This window comes from Linepithema humile, chromosome 2 (genome assembly GCF_040581485.1).
Source record: "Linepithema humile isolate Giens D197 chromosome 2, Lhum_UNIL_v1.0, whole genome shotgun sequence".
Taxonomy (NCBI): domain Eukaryota; kingdom Metazoa; phylum Arthropoda; class Insecta; order Hymenoptera; family Formicidae; genus Linepithema; species Linepithema humile.
The window spans coordinates 17,957,490-17,973,878 of NC_090129.1; the positions used below are offsets into that span (position 1 = coordinate 17,957,490).

At 28.1% G+C, this 16,389-nt stretch overlaps 1 long non-coding RNA gene across 1 annotated transcript; it reads left to right on the forward strand.

Moving 5' to 3' along the window:
- The first annotated feature begins 7,022 nt into the window (after positions 1-7,022).
- Positions 7,023-10,202, forward strand: LOC105678999 (uncharacterized). Its single transcript, XR_010888840.1, has 2 exons — positions 7,023-8,679; positions 8,835-10,202. It is a non-coding gene; the product is annotated as an uncharacterized lncRNA (long non-coding RNA).
- The last annotated feature ends 6,187 nt before the right edge of the window (positions 10,203-16,389 follow it).

The following is a 16,389-nucleotide window of genomic DNA, read 5'->3' on the forward strand; positions in this document are numbered from 1 at the left end:
GTGCTAATTGCGATAGAAAAATAAAAATAACAACGCGAGCCACTTAGTTGCAAAATTTTATATTTGCGAAAATTGACATTCTCGAAACCTCTGTTAAGTCTGTTTCTCGAATATTTCATGAAGCAATATTTGTCAAATAATTATATGCAATAAAAATTTGCACGAGATATATCAAGTGCAACAATGATTTAATACGGTGCTGTATGCTGTGTTTGATACCGATGCAATTTAATCCATAACTGATTTTAATATTTGAAATCGTACTTTGTTTACTTCAGAATTAAAACAAAGATAAATACGTAAAAATTTTTTAATATAGAAATATACAAAAATCGTGGAAATGTTAGACAAAGTTCAACATAAATAAAGGCAAATCTTTTCGCAATTTTCCTGCAATTATTTTATGCGAGATTCAGTTCAAAACATTTTTCAAGTCAGATTATTTATTAAAAATGGAAAATTGCAGATAACATATTACAATTCAATTTTTCAGAGCAAAATGTATTAAAATTTAGATTACTTGATTGGTCTATTAATCTGCAATTCGTAAACTCAGACTTAAAAATTTAATATGGATTTATTGAAATGTAATACAAAAATCTTTTGTTGAGAAGATATTGAATTACAATTTTCTATATTTAAGTTTTTAAACATCACTTGTAAGTGTAATACAAGGAAATGATAACATAACATTGTAAATTATGAAAATTTAAAATACGAGTATGTCAGTTTAAATTTTGCAGTTATTATACTTAGCCTTTTAAATTGATAATACTTTCAGTAAATAAAAAAGATTAATTTCTCATTAATGACATGTATGCTGTAACACATGTAAGACGATTTCTTTATACAATTGAAAAATATTGAAAACAAATGCTTATTGTATCATTTGGCTATTTTCATAATAATTTTTAATTTATTTGTTTAATAACACAATCAAAAGCTAACGTCTATCAAATAAATTTGATAATGATACAAGATTTCTCAAATGTTTGTAGCTATCGAAAATCTGAAAAAACAAAAAATCATAACGACACAACTTGTTAATTATTATAATTCGAAATATAATTGAGAAAATTAAAACAATTCGAACAATATTTAAATTAATTGTATTTTAAAGGTTATAATTATTTACGATTAAAGATATAAATTGCTATCATGACATTTTATAAAACTAAAACTTAAAGACATTGAAAACATAATGTAAGCAAATGTATGAATAATGCATTAATTCTCTAAAGTATTACAAGTATCTATAAAATTGTGTCATTTTATTATTTTAATATTACGCTTATGTAAAATTTTTTAGATTACTTGTTTAATACTATTAATGCTAGCATGATTCAGTTTGCGGTACATAATTTTGAATATGGACATAACGCATTTTCAATTCATAGTAATTTAATTAAATTAATAGTATTATTATAATTAGACTGAGTGTGAATGTTAATACATGGCATGTAATTACTGTTATACTTAAAATACATATGCATGAAAGAAAAACGCATTATTTAATTATTCTATACACAAATATTTAATATGTCCATAGAAAATAAAAAAATTTTGACCCACATATAACTTTAAGTAGCAGTAAAAGAAAGTAAAATTTTAATTTGCATGCAATTTAATTTTCAAAAAATTATTCTTCTTTGTGTATATTCTTTCAATACAATGCTTACGTAATAAATTATTAAAATTTCCTTGATATATGAAATGTTTCGCAATGTAAAAATTATGTTATTTTTTTTTTCATATTCTATTAGTAACATTTTTCTCTGAAGTAACACAAAAAGTGGATTTTTTTTACAACTCGATTTCTGCGAAATATTTAATCATTGTCATGTGTAAAAAATGTTGGATAGAATTTTTCAATTTACTCAAACTACCTGGTTTAATAAATTGTTTCGTAACGTTAATGATCATCTGCTATTTTAATCGTGCAATTTTTGCAGAGTAATAATAAAACAGAATCACGCTCTTGCACAGAGGTTTTCAAATGATAGGAAGGGTTTTCTTGTTTTTAGTAAGGATCCGCGAGAGATTTTGTTGTAGAAAACTTCGATATATTTTACCATAACGCAAAGAAGATGTTACAATACATGTTAAAGTAAAGTAATAACAATAATTTATAAAATTATTTTCGTAAAATTACATGCTTTATGTGTGTAATCTGATTAAATATTTTTCCAATGACGATAAATTTCTTTTAAATTTTTCGAGCACCTTGCTAAATAAAATATACTAATCATTAAAAAAGTATTTTCATAAAACCGAAGTAGTATAAAATAAATAAAAAGATAAGAGTTAGACACTAATAATAACATTATATTAATAGAATATGTAATTAAATAATAAATAAACTTTGATAAATTTTGAATATGTGAATTTTGAATTATGCGAATGTCGTATTGGTTAAATATTAAAATTAATTGTATTATTGAAAACTTAATTTATTGTATTAAAATTATATGTTTATTATTTTTTTGTGTAAAAAATAAAAATTAAAGTTTAGTTAAAAATAAAGCCAAAAGGACAACTGTGAAATGGCAATAGTTATTTAAAATTATCATAAATTTATTTAATAAATATAGCTCTTTAATTTAATACATTAATCATAATTTTATTACATGAGCTGGCAAAGCTAAAAGCTAGAATTTAATACCCGCAATTATTATTTACATCATATAGAAAAACCACAGACGTTTCGGCCTTGGGCTTAGGCCATCTTCGGTAAGGAAGGTATACAAACAATTATTCGATAAACGATTTAAAAGTCCCAACGCAACGCCTTTTAAAAATTTTACATTTAACACTACTTAATACATTTAACACTACTTAATACATATTTAAGATTGATCTTAAACGCAATTTTTGTGGTTGTATTATTTCTATCGTTGTCTATATATTCCGATTTTTTAATCTCAAGGTTGGAACACAAAACCGTGGCTTCTTAATTTGATTTCTTTATAATCTATTCACATGCTTAATTAAAATTAAAGCCATAATGACCAATGTTTTCAGTATGTCTTAATTACATTACGTTTATTAAAAAGTGTCCAAAAAACGCCACCTTATTTTTCGCAATTAGTGACAGTAGTTGTTTAGAATCCTCAGTGAATACAATGTTATAAAATAAGGTTAGCTTGATGAGTAAGAATATGAAGATGTTGCGGAGAATAAAGCGATGCTTTTTGGACACCTTTTTATATACGTGATGTAATTAAGATACACTGAAAACATTGGTGCGGTCAATATGGTTTCAATTTTAATTATCAACGGCAACAGAGTAGATGATTACAAAGAAATCAAATTATGAAAACTTTATTTTACGTTTCAACCTCGAGATCGAAAAATCAGAAAATATAGACGACGATAGAAATTATGGCCAATATTCATAGTCCGTCCTTATATTCGAGATCGTCTTAAGCACTGACTTATATTCGCTCTCTGCGTCAGACACAATTTGTGTGTAATAAAGAGAGCGAATATAAGTCCGATCTTGAATATAAGGACGGACTATGAATGCCGCCATATACAATCAAAAGAATTGCGTTTGAGATCCATCTTAAATATGTATCAAATAGTGTTAAATGCAAAATCTTTAAAAGGCGTTGCGTTGTAACTTCTAAATCGTTTATTCAAAAATTGTTTGTTTATTTTCCATACTAAAGGTGGGATAAGCTCAAGGCCGAAACGTCTGTGGTTTTTCTATATGATGTAAATCAGTGCCCGAAATTATCTCAGCATTTCAGCCGATTCTAATAGTTGATGCTTCTTTTCCTATCCTTACCACGCGTACATGAGCCGCTAGGACCAGTGCCGTCAAGTGTCGAGAACGGCACTATCCAATTAATAATTAGGTTTTTTCCCTTTATTATTAAAATTTTTTAAATGTATTAAAAATTGTTTTTTTTTTTTATTTTTAAATTTATTATGAAAATATTTCATTAGATTTCCAAGTCAGGTAATATTGTTGACGCGTTCTTTTCAGAGTAGTTTTCCCAGTAGATCTGGGAAACATTTTTAAAATTTTAATAATAAAACTAGCAGAATCTAATCATTGATTAGGATGGACAGTGCTGCTTCTGACGCGAGGCTGGTCCTAGCGCTGAAGCGCGCTCGGTAAGGAGAAAAAAGGAAGCGTCAATCACGAGAATCGACTGAACTGCTGAGATAATTCAAAGCACTAATGTGAATAATTGCGAGCATTAAATTCTAACTTTTAACTCTACCAGCTTATGTAATAAAATTATAATAATCATTTAAAAATTTTTATAAATTACGAAAAAATATAAATTAAACGTATGTATGTACACCAGTTTTTCGACTTAAATAAATATATCAGCATTAGTCGGAAACGTTATATAATTACAACAAACAACAATATCTATATATATATATACATATATTGTTAAACGTTTTAGCATAAAAAATTAAATTTGTATCTTTGAATTGTAAATCACAAACATGTAGAAATTTACACCTGTAAATGTCGGTCTCAGTATTATCCACAATAATTATTATAAATTTACACAACAGTATCTTATAGTGTAAATCGTCGCTACATTCGTTCTGAAGATCATTGTGTATTTGCAGAATGTAATGTTGCCGACATAGCATTCGGGTCAAAGGACCAAAATGTTTCCGATTAGATGCGGCGCAAGTTAAATGTATGATGGGCAAAATAAACTAATTTAACGCATACAATCAAAACACAAATTAAAATAAATTTTTGTGTGGAACGTTATAAATTATAATTACATTTACTGCACACAAAAAGGACTCCATTTACATTACTATCTGTAAAATTGTTATCAATATAACACTGTGGAGTATGCGCGATGAATTACGTGTAATTTGACAGTAAAGCGTAAATCACGCGATATAGTCACTAAAGGCCAATTGAACGTTTAAGCAAAATTCGTAACAAATTATGGCACTTATACAAAGGCATAGTCGCACAACGCATGGAGTAAGCATCTTCCGAGTCGCGGCGTGCAGACAATCGATCAGCAAAGGAAATGCAATAAAGATAAGGTAATCAAAGATAACTAACGTCCTCAACGAGGAACACTTCGCGATATGCACGAAATAAGAAAACCTCGAGTCGATGCACGAAGTGTTTGATCAGCACGTTGCTGAATGCACGGCGGTAACCACTGTACACCAGTACTAATTGCGATAGAAAAATTAAAATAACAACACGACACTCATTTGCGAAATTTTATATAAAAATAGACATTCTTGAAACTGCTTTGAAGATTGTTTCTCGAATATTCCATGAAATAATATTTGTCAAATAATTATAAGCAATAAGAATTTGCGAGATGTATCAAGTGCAACAATGATTTAATTCGGTACTCTATGCTGTGTTCGATACCAAGGCGATTTATTTCATAACTGATTTTAATATTTGAAATTGTATTTTGCTTACTTCAGAATTAATACAAAAATAAATACGTAAAAATGTTATAATATTGGAATTTACAAAAATTGTGGAAATGTTAGATAAAATTCAACATAAATAAAGGCAAATTTTTTTTTAATTTTTCCTGCAATTGTTTTATGGAAGATTCAGTTCAAAACGTTTTTTAAGTCAAATCATTTATTATAGATGGAAAATTGCAAATAATAGATTACAATTCAGTTTTTCAGAGCAAAATACTTCAAAATTAAGATTACTTGATTGGTCTAATTTTAATCTCCAATTCGCAAACTTAAAAATCTAATCTGATACGGATTTATTGAAATGTAATACAAAAATCTTTTGTTGAGAAAACATTGAATTACAATTTTATACATTTAAGTATTTCAAACATTACTTGCAAGTGTAATACAGGGAAATGATAACATAACATTGTAAATTATGAAAATTTATCAGTAATGATGCTGCTGGTTAAGCACTTTTGTCTGCTAATTTTGTAAGTTAAGAATATATAAATATATTGCATAACATTCGGACAAAATATTTTATAGATATAGGTACATATAAATGTGTACTTTTATATTTCTGCAATCAACATACATACACTGAAAGATAGATGTGTGATATTTGGATTTATAACTGCATTCTAATATAATTATAATTGCAATACTCATTTTTATAGAAATTGTTAGTATAATGTTAGCAATGTAATAACCTCATACGTATAGTATTGCTAAAAATAACTAACCACATAGTGCATGGACGCTACACGGAGAAAATGTTATGTCAAAAATTTCTATGTACGGCAGTAACCGCGAACCATGAAGTCACAGACCGAAAATTTTTACTATGTTTTACATGTGAAAAACATAGTAAAAATTTTTATAATTCCTTCATGGTCCGCAGCTACTACCGTACATAGTAATTTTGAATATAAAATTTTTTTCTGTGTAGCGTCTATGCATGGCACAAATCGAAGAGCTAAAGTTTTTACGATGACTAATATGTAGCAGAATATGTTGCACTCCGGTTTAAAAACAAATATAGCATACTAGGTTTAGAAATGAGACACATAGATGTTCCCAGCGATATAAGTTGGCTTCAATTTATTTCACGCAGAAAATGTATGTTTCTCTCGGAACAGTGGTTGCAGACTGCTAGGATAGTAAATAGAAAATTTGAAAAACTCCACGGAACAATTCTGCGCAAAAAAAAATATATTTTTAAATCTTTGTACAACTTAATATCACCCAAATTACACGCCGATATTTTGAAAGAGATGATATTATGCCTAATTAGGACTAGAACTTATATTAGAATTAACAAAATAAATAAAGAACTTGTTGCTTCCAAACTAAGAAAACGAAAAAAAAAACTAACTAAATTTACTAATAAAAAAATAAAATTCTAGTATTAATGTGTGTGTTGATTAATCCTATACCTGTATTTAAAATTAGATTATTTCTATATAATTAATTATTCACACTAGTCAAATTAATATATTATTTAACCGAAAATTCTTTTAAAATTACTAATGTCGAATTTATATGCTTTAAATTTGGCGTTTGTTATGACGTAATCAAGAACAAAGCCGCTGATTGATCATGCGCATGAGCATACCCTTGTCTTTATGCCATGCTATCGACCACTTTTCGGTATAAAGGCTCCTGTATCAGTGCTCTCAGATTTGCCCTGATGGGCGCGCATGCGCGACCTAACGAGCGTAAAAACAGTGGCGTGCGCACTGGCGTACTTTTGGCAAGTTCCAGTTTAAATGACGGGCTACACACAGATTGCACCAGAACTGCCAGACTGAAGAGCCGGACAATAAGCTACTGCACAGGACAAGATGAGACTGATATATGAGTAAGTAAAGGTGATATTATAATTTCAAAATAGTAGTGCAAATTTTTAGTGATATTAGTGCAATATGGATAATAAGAAAAAAGGAGCTGTTAAAAAACGAACAATAAGAAATTTTAATTTATCATGTAAATCGAAAACATCTATTAAATTTTTAAAATTTTTACATATATTTTACATATATTTTTGAGAGCAGTTTTTGGAGGGAGTCATATAACATCTTCTTTCACTTGGTATTGTACTTCAGTGAAAGAGCATTAGGTCGCGCATGCGTGCCCATCCGGGCAAACCTGGAAACACTGTCTTGTATGTAAGACTCGTATTCAGTTATCTGCGTCTAGTCAGTTGAAACAGATACAATGTCAGAAATTATCATAACAAAAGACAATTTGTGGAAATATTTTGAAAGAATTACCGAAGAGAAATTTCGAGCAAATTGCAAGAAGTGCGGAGAAAGTTTTACCTACATCACAGATACAGCTTTTTTAGCACATTTACGTACAAAGAAACATCAAAAATATTTCGTCGATGAAGCAAACAAAAACTTAGAAGAAGAACCGTATATATATTACGACCAATTAAAGCAACAATGTGAAGTTTGTGATAAAAACGTTTTATATGAAAGATTTGAGGCTCACGTACAAGACCATTTTGAAGAAGAAATGGCATATTATGAAGCGAGAAGGACTATCAAGGAACATATGATACAACATGATAATTTTGAGGCAAAGTGCGGAGTGGAGAATTGTGATGATATTATACTTCTTCAAATTATACCACCATTAATATACCATTTAGAAAGCAAGCATAGGAACGAATTGGAATATATCCAAAAGGACGCAACGCGTGTGCCAACTAAGGTCACAAATAGGGAAGAACTATTGCAGAATTACACATTACACACTGAATATTTTCATGCAAAATGCAACTTTTGCAACTATAAAGAATATTATATCGACACTGCAAAGTTTCATGAACATTTAAAAAACGATCATAACAAAGTTCATTCATACGAAAATGCAAAAAAAGGATTTCCGTGGGAACATTTCAAATATTATGACGAAAACAGTTTACAATGTCTTCTCTGCAGAAATTTGCACACTGAAGAGTTTATCCTAGAGTACTTAGAAGAACATTTATATTTGTACCATAGACAAACATATCTCGCAACTCTTCATAACCGAAACAGCAGTGATATGACCTGGAAATACATTGACATCAGCGGAGATTTTCAAGTGCGATGTCGTCTTTGTTCCGCCGAAAACAAACTTGATATTAACTTTACAAAATTAAACGACCATATTGTAAAAACACATCTGAAAGAGCCACCAAGTACGAAAAGCAGGTATGATAAAATAGCTGAAGCGTCAGAAAGCCCACAAAAAAAAAAAGTAAGGAAAAAGATGTGACAGTAAGTTTTATTGTTAATACAATTATATACGTGCATATAGTTAATTTTAATTTGGTCAACTCGCGTTTTAGTAGAACAAAATCAAACAATAACCAGACAACTTGTTTCACAAGCAAATATTTATAAATTTTATAGGTTTATCTAAAGGTGAATGATGCTAACGGCGATCATGTAGCACGACAACCAGGCACCACGACAAAAGGCAATCTTGACTTTGGTAATTGAAATATTTTAGGTTATTTTATATTAAGCAATTTATAATGCACAGAAAATAATGAATCTCTGACGTGTAATAATTTGTTTTATGTTTATAAAATACGTTTATAAATTGACGCTTTATAAGAAAGATTAAGTTTTGTTTTTGGAATTTATGAAATATACTTGATATATTTAATATATTTGATATATTTTGCTTATATGTAATCTGTCTTAAATTTGTAAACTATGCTTATAATTTCATAAAGTAAAACAATTTTATAAAATAACAATCGACTCTTCGGTTCACAAACAAAATTTGTTAATAAGTTATTTAGCACAATATTTCAGTTTAATTTTTATTTCTTACAATTCTATGTGTATCTTGGTTGTACGTGTAGTCTGAATATTTATTGTACTTTAGACAATTTAAATTTATTATGACTCCTTAGTCATCTTTATATTATTACAAGTTTTCGAACTATAATATTAATGTAATAATAATTATTGGTAAAATACGAGTATGTCAGTTGGAGTTTTGCAGTTATTATACTTAGCCGTTTAAATTGATAATACTTTGAGTAAATAAAAAAGATTAATTTCTCATTAACGAAATGTATGCTGTAACACATGTAAGACGATTTCTTTATACAATTGAAAAATATTTAAAACAAATGCTTATTGTATCATTTGGCTATTTTCATAATAATTTTTTATTCCTTTGTTTAATAACACTATCAGAAACTAACGTCTATCAGTTAAATTCGATAATTATACAAGATTTCTCAAATGTATGTAGCTATCGAAAATCTGCAAAAACAAAATATTGTAACGACACAACTTTTTAATTATTATAATTCAAAATATAATTGAAAAAATTAAAACGACTCGAACGACATGTAAATTAATTATGTTTTAAAGATTATAACTATTTATTATTAAGGATATAAATTGCGATCATGACACTTCATGAAACTAAAACTTAAATACATTGAGAGCATAATGTAAGCGAATGTATAAATAATGTATTAATTCTCTAAAGTATTACAAGTATCTATAAAATTGCGTCATGTTATTATTTTAATATTATGTTTATGTAAAATTTTTTAGATTACTTGCTTAACCATCAATGCTTGCATGATGTTCAGTTTGCGGTACATAATTTTGAATATGGACATAACGCATTTTTCAATTCATAGTAATTTGGTATAATTAATAGTATAATTATAATTAGACTGAGTGTGGATGTTAATACATGGCATGTAATAATTATAGTTATACTTAAAATATATATATATGAAAGAAAAACGCTTTATTTAATTATTCTATACAAAAATATTTAGTATGCCCACAGAAAATAAAAAAAAATTTTTTTAATGAAAAAAATATTGACCCACATATAAATTTAAGTAGCATTAAAAGAAAGTAGAATTTTAATTTGCATGCTATTTAATTTTAAAAAAGTTATTTTTTTTGTGTATAAATTTTTAAAGTTATGCTTACGTAATTAATTATTATAATTTTATTGATGTATGAAATATTTCGCAATATATAAAACTTATATATTATTTTTTTTATCATATTCTATTAGTAACATTTTGCTCTGGAGTAACACAAAAAGCTGATTTTTTTAAAAACTCGATTACTGCGAAATATTTAATCATTGTCTTGTATAAGAAATGTGGGATAGAATTTTTCAATTTACTCAAACGCTACCTGGTTTAATATATTGTTTCGTAAAGGTAATAATTATTTGATAATGTAGTCGTGCAGTCTCTGCAGAGTAACAATAAAACAGAGTCATGCTCTTGCACAGAGTTTTTCATACGGTAAGAAGAGTTTTCTGCTTTCTAGTAGAGATCCGCGAGAGATGACATTGTAAAAACTTCCATAAATTTTATCATAACGCAAAGAAAATGTTAATGTACATATTAAAGTAAAGTAATAACAAAAATTTATAAAATTATTTTCGAAAAATTACATGTTTTATTTGTGTAATCTGATTAAATATTCTTTTAATAATAATAAATTTTTTTTTAATTTTTCGAGTAATTTGCTAAATAAAATAAACTAATCATTAAAAAAGTGTTTTCATAAAACCGAAATAGTATAAAATTAATAAAAAAATAAAAGTTAAATAATAATACTAACATTATATTAATAAAATATGTTATAAAATAAAAAATAGACGATGATAAATTTTGAATATGTGAATTACGTTAGTGTTCTATTAGTAACATTTTGCTGGCTAAATATTAAAATTAATCGTATTATTGAAAACTTAAATTGTTATATTAAAATTATATTTTTACTATTTTTCTGTAGAGGAAATAAAAATTAAAGTTTAGTTAAAAATACAACCAAAAGTACAACTGTGAAACGGAAATAGTCATTTAATTTTATCATAAACTTACTTAATAAATATAGCTTTTTAAATTAATACATTAATCATAATTTTATTACATAAGCTGGTAGAGCTAAAAGCTAGAACTTAATACTCGCAATTATTATTTACATCATATAGAAAAACCACAGCCGTTTTGGCCTTGGGCGTAATCCATCTTCAGCGTGGAAAGTAAACAAACAATTTTTCGATAAACGATCTAGAAGTAACAACGCAACGTCTTTGAAAAGTTTTACATTTGTCACTACTTAATACATATTTAAAATTGATCTCAAACGCAATTTCTTTGGTTATATAATATCTATTGTTGTCTATATTTTCCGATTTTTCAATCTCGAGGTTGGAACGCAAAATTGTGTCTCCTTAATTTGATTTTTTTATAGTCATTTACTCTGATGTCTAATTAAAATTAAGACCATATTGACCGCACCAATGTTTTTAGTGTGTCTTAATTACATTACGTTTATTAAAAAGTGTCCAAAAAGCGTCACCTCATTTTTCGCAACTAATGACACTAGTTGTTTAGAATCCTTAGTGAATACAATGTTATAAAGTGAGGCTGGCTTGATGAGTAAGAATATGAAGACGTTACGGAAAATGTTTATAAATGTTTTCCAGACCTATTGGGAAAACCACTCTAAAAAGAACGCGTCCGCAATTGTACCTGACGTGGAAATCTATTGAAATGTTTCCATAATAAATTTAAAAATTTTTTAAAAATTGACTTTAATACACTTTTAAAATTTTAATAATAAAGGGAGAAGAAGCTAATCATTAATTGGATAGTGCTGCTGCTGACGTTCGACAGCGCTGAGCCTAACGCTGTGGTGCGCGTGGTAAGCAGAAGAAAGGAGGTGTCAATCACGAGAATCGGTTGAAATGCTGAGATGATTACAAGCACTGATGTAAATAATTGCGAGCATTAAATTCTAACTTTTAACTTTACCAGCTTATGCAAAAAAAAATTATTATTAGTCATTTAACTGATAACAAAAAAATATTGGGTAAAATATATGTAGGTATACCACTTTTCCGATTATATATATACAGGGTGTCTGGCAATAATCGCCCCACCGGTCATATACAGGTAGAGGAGGTCAAATCGAGTAGAAAAGTCCTTTACCATTTTTTAATTTTCATAATAAGTACTGAGTAATTAACGAAAAAAGATTGGTGAATCCGTGCAAGTAAAGCGCGCGCAGCGAGAAGGACATCCCACTGCTATGCGATCACTAGGCGCACGATGAAGCGTTGGGAGGAGCGCTCTACAAATGACAATGGCAACATACGAGCGGCGCGTAACGCTAGATCCTTGTGTCCTAGTGATCGCGTAGCAGTGGGACGTCCTTCTCACCGCGCGCGCTTTACTCGCGCGGATTCGCCGATCTTTTTTCGTTAATTACTTAGTACTTATTATGAAAATTAAAAAATGGTAAAGGACTTTTCTACTCGATTTGACCTCCTCTACCTGTATATGACCGGTGGGGCGATTATTGCCAGACACCCTGTATATATGAATATATATAATGTTTAAAATTTTAGCATAAAAAATTAAATTTTTATCTTTGAATTGTAAATTCACAACATGTAGAAATTTACACCTATAAAAGTCGGTTTCAATATTATCCACAATAATTGTTATAAATTTACACAACAGTATCTTACAGTGTAAATCGTCGCTAAATTCGTGCTGAAGATCATTGTGTATTTGCAAAATGTAATGTTGCTGACATAGCATTCGGCTCAAAGGACCAAAATGTTTCCGACTAGATGCTGCGCAAGTTGAATGTATGACAAAATTAAATGGACAAAATTAACAATAATTCAACGCATACACTCAAAGCACAAATTAAAATAAATTTTTATATATATATATATATATATATATATATATGTGGGACGTTATAAAATATAATTACATTTACTACACACAAAAGAAACTTCATTTACATTATTATGTGTAAATTTGTGATTAATATAACATTGTGGAATATGCGCGATGAATTACGTGTAATTTGGCAGGAAAGCCACGTGATAAAGTCACCAAAGGCCAATTGAACGTTTAAGCAGAATTTGTAACAAATTATGGCAATACAGTACAATAGCATAGTCGCGTGATGCATGGAGTGAGCATCTTTCGAGTCATGGCGTACAGACAATCAGTCGAAATTAATGTAATAATGATAAGATAATCAAAGATAACTAACGTTCTCGACGAACGAGTGATCTCCGAGTCGACACGTGAAATATTCGATCAGCGCGTCGCTGAATGCATGGCGGTAACTACTGTACACCCGTGTTATTTGCGCAAGCAAAATAAAGAGATCAACGCAAGCCACTCAGTTGCGAAGTTTTATATGAGCAAGAATAGAAATTCTTGAAACCAATTTGATTTTATTTTTTAATAAAAGCTTTTTTTTGACGATATAACATTCGATTTGTGACGGATTGACCTATGATAGGCTGCGATGCAATCATCGCGCACACGGAGCTTTGCCTTGATTAAAGGTATCTCAAATCAGTGTTATTAGCTCGTATTAAGGTCGCATTTTTTGAACAACAGCAATTGTCAAAATTTCTGACGATTCTTTGACTATTTTTAAAGACTGTTTCTCGAATATTCTATGACAGAATATTTGTCGGTATAATTATGTGCAACAAGAATTTGCACGAGATCTATCAAGTGCAACAATAATTTAATGCGGTGCTGTACACTGTGTTCGATACCGATGTGATTTATTTCATAGCTCATTTTAATATTTGAAACCGTACTTTGTTTATTTCGGAAACAATACAAAGATAAATACACAAAAATTTTATAATATTGGAAATTTAAAAAATTGTAAAAATATTAAATAAAATTCAGCTTAAATAAAGGTAAATTTTCGAAATTTTTCCTGCAAATATTTTATCCAATATTCAGTTCAAAATCGATCTGACTTAAAATTGTTAATTAAAGTTGGAAAATTGCAGATAACAGATTATAATTCAATTTTTCAGAACAAAATACATTAAATTAAAATTACTCGATTGGTCTAATTTTAATCTCCAATTCGTAAACTCAGTCTTTAAAATCTGGTCATCTCCGATATGGATTTATTGAAATGTAATACAAAAATCTGTTGTTGAGAAAAAATTGAATTACAATTTTATACATTTAAGTTTTTTAAACATTACTTGCAAGTTTAAGAGAATAATAATATAACATTGTAAATTGTTAAAATTGATCAATGATTATGCTGCTAGTTAAGCACTTTTGTCTGCTAATGTTGTAAATTAAGAATATATAAATATATTTCATAACATTCGAATAAAATATTAAAAGGTACAGATATTAATGCGCTTTTATATTTTTGCCATCAACATAAGAAAGGTAAAAGAAAGGTGTGTGATATTTCGATTATATAATTGCATTCTAATATAATTATAATCGCAATACTCATGTTTATAGAAATTGTTAATATAATGTCAGCAATATAATAGCCTTATACGTATAGTATTGCCAAAAATAACCAACTTGTAGTTAAAACATGTATGAAAATATGCTTGGTGCCAAAAAGCAATATTAATTATGATTACTGCTATTTTTCTTTTCTCTCAGTATATCAATTGCATTTATTACAATATCAATAAATTTAGCATTACAAATATTTTTTTGATATAGTAATAATATGTAAGATACAAATAATTAAATATATAATATTTCTTTAAGCATTATTTGTTTAAAGGACTAGTTGTAATATGTTTCATACAGAGTGCCATTGGTATGCAAAGGGCCGTGAAATGTCACCGCATCCCGAGTCGAAATTTAAAACCTACTATAAACCTCATACATGGTTATTTGTGCCTCTAATAATGTTCCTTGACCTACAAGTTCTATCTTGAAAGTGTTATGTCTTCTTTTGGCCTTTCTTTAATTTTGTTGTCTTAGAAAACCCTTATTTTTATTGATGTTAAATATACAATTCCTACTTTTGTTCTTACAACTCCTATCTCTTTTGAATCTCCAAATCTTATCAAAATTTCTAGCAATAAAAATATTAATATTTAATCTATAATTGAGTTCAATTTTTATTATTTCAGATTAATATAATAAATGTTATAATATAAAATAAATAATAACAAATAAATAGCAAAAAATATTTTTAAAAATTAAGTGCAACTCAGTATTATATTTAGTATTATAAATAACTAAAAATTTATTCGAATAAACAAAAAACAATTGAAATTCAAAATTTTATTTAATATTTTATTACATATTTGACCTATAATTTGAAATTATTTAATATTCTATTACCACATTTACTTTATTTGTATTTAATGCATATCTTAATTTCAATAAGCGCAATACATTAATTATGTAATTTACTTAACTGCAGATAGATATGTAAGAGATAAGTGAATATTATTTATATAATATTTGCTTATAGTAGCCTATTTACAGTTAAGCAAATTATAATAATTAATATATTGTTTATTGAAATCAAGATCCATACATTAAATGCAAGTAGAGTATATGAGATAATAGATTATTAAGTGATTTTGAATATTTATTTTCTAGAAATACATATTTATAGAACCTGGAGCCTTTTTAGAGGTTCTCAGTAGGTACTCTTTTGAGCTTCCACATGGAAAAAACGGCAATAAGTAACAATTTTTAGTATCAAAGGAGGGCAATAGCCAATGTAATCTTATATCTATATATATGAATTAAAGCTTACATTGGTTCTTCAAATTCGACAAAACTTGTAGGTTTAATCTAGGCTAAAAATTTCGACTCGGGATCACTTGATATTTGTTGGATAGGCTTGACCGACGTTTCAATATTTACATTTAAAAGAAAAACTATATTATGTTTCTTCCTTTATTTTCTTCTATCAAACACTTTTTGATAGAAAGACTTCTGTATATCATATTTAGTTATCTGCGTCTAGTCAGTTGAAACAGACACAATGTCACAAGTGGAGATAACTGAAGACAACGTGTGGGATCATTATGAAAGAATTTTCGAAGGGAAATTTCGTGCAAAATGCAAGATTTGCAAATCAAGTTTGGCCTACGTCCAGTATGGAAATTTTATAGCACATTTAC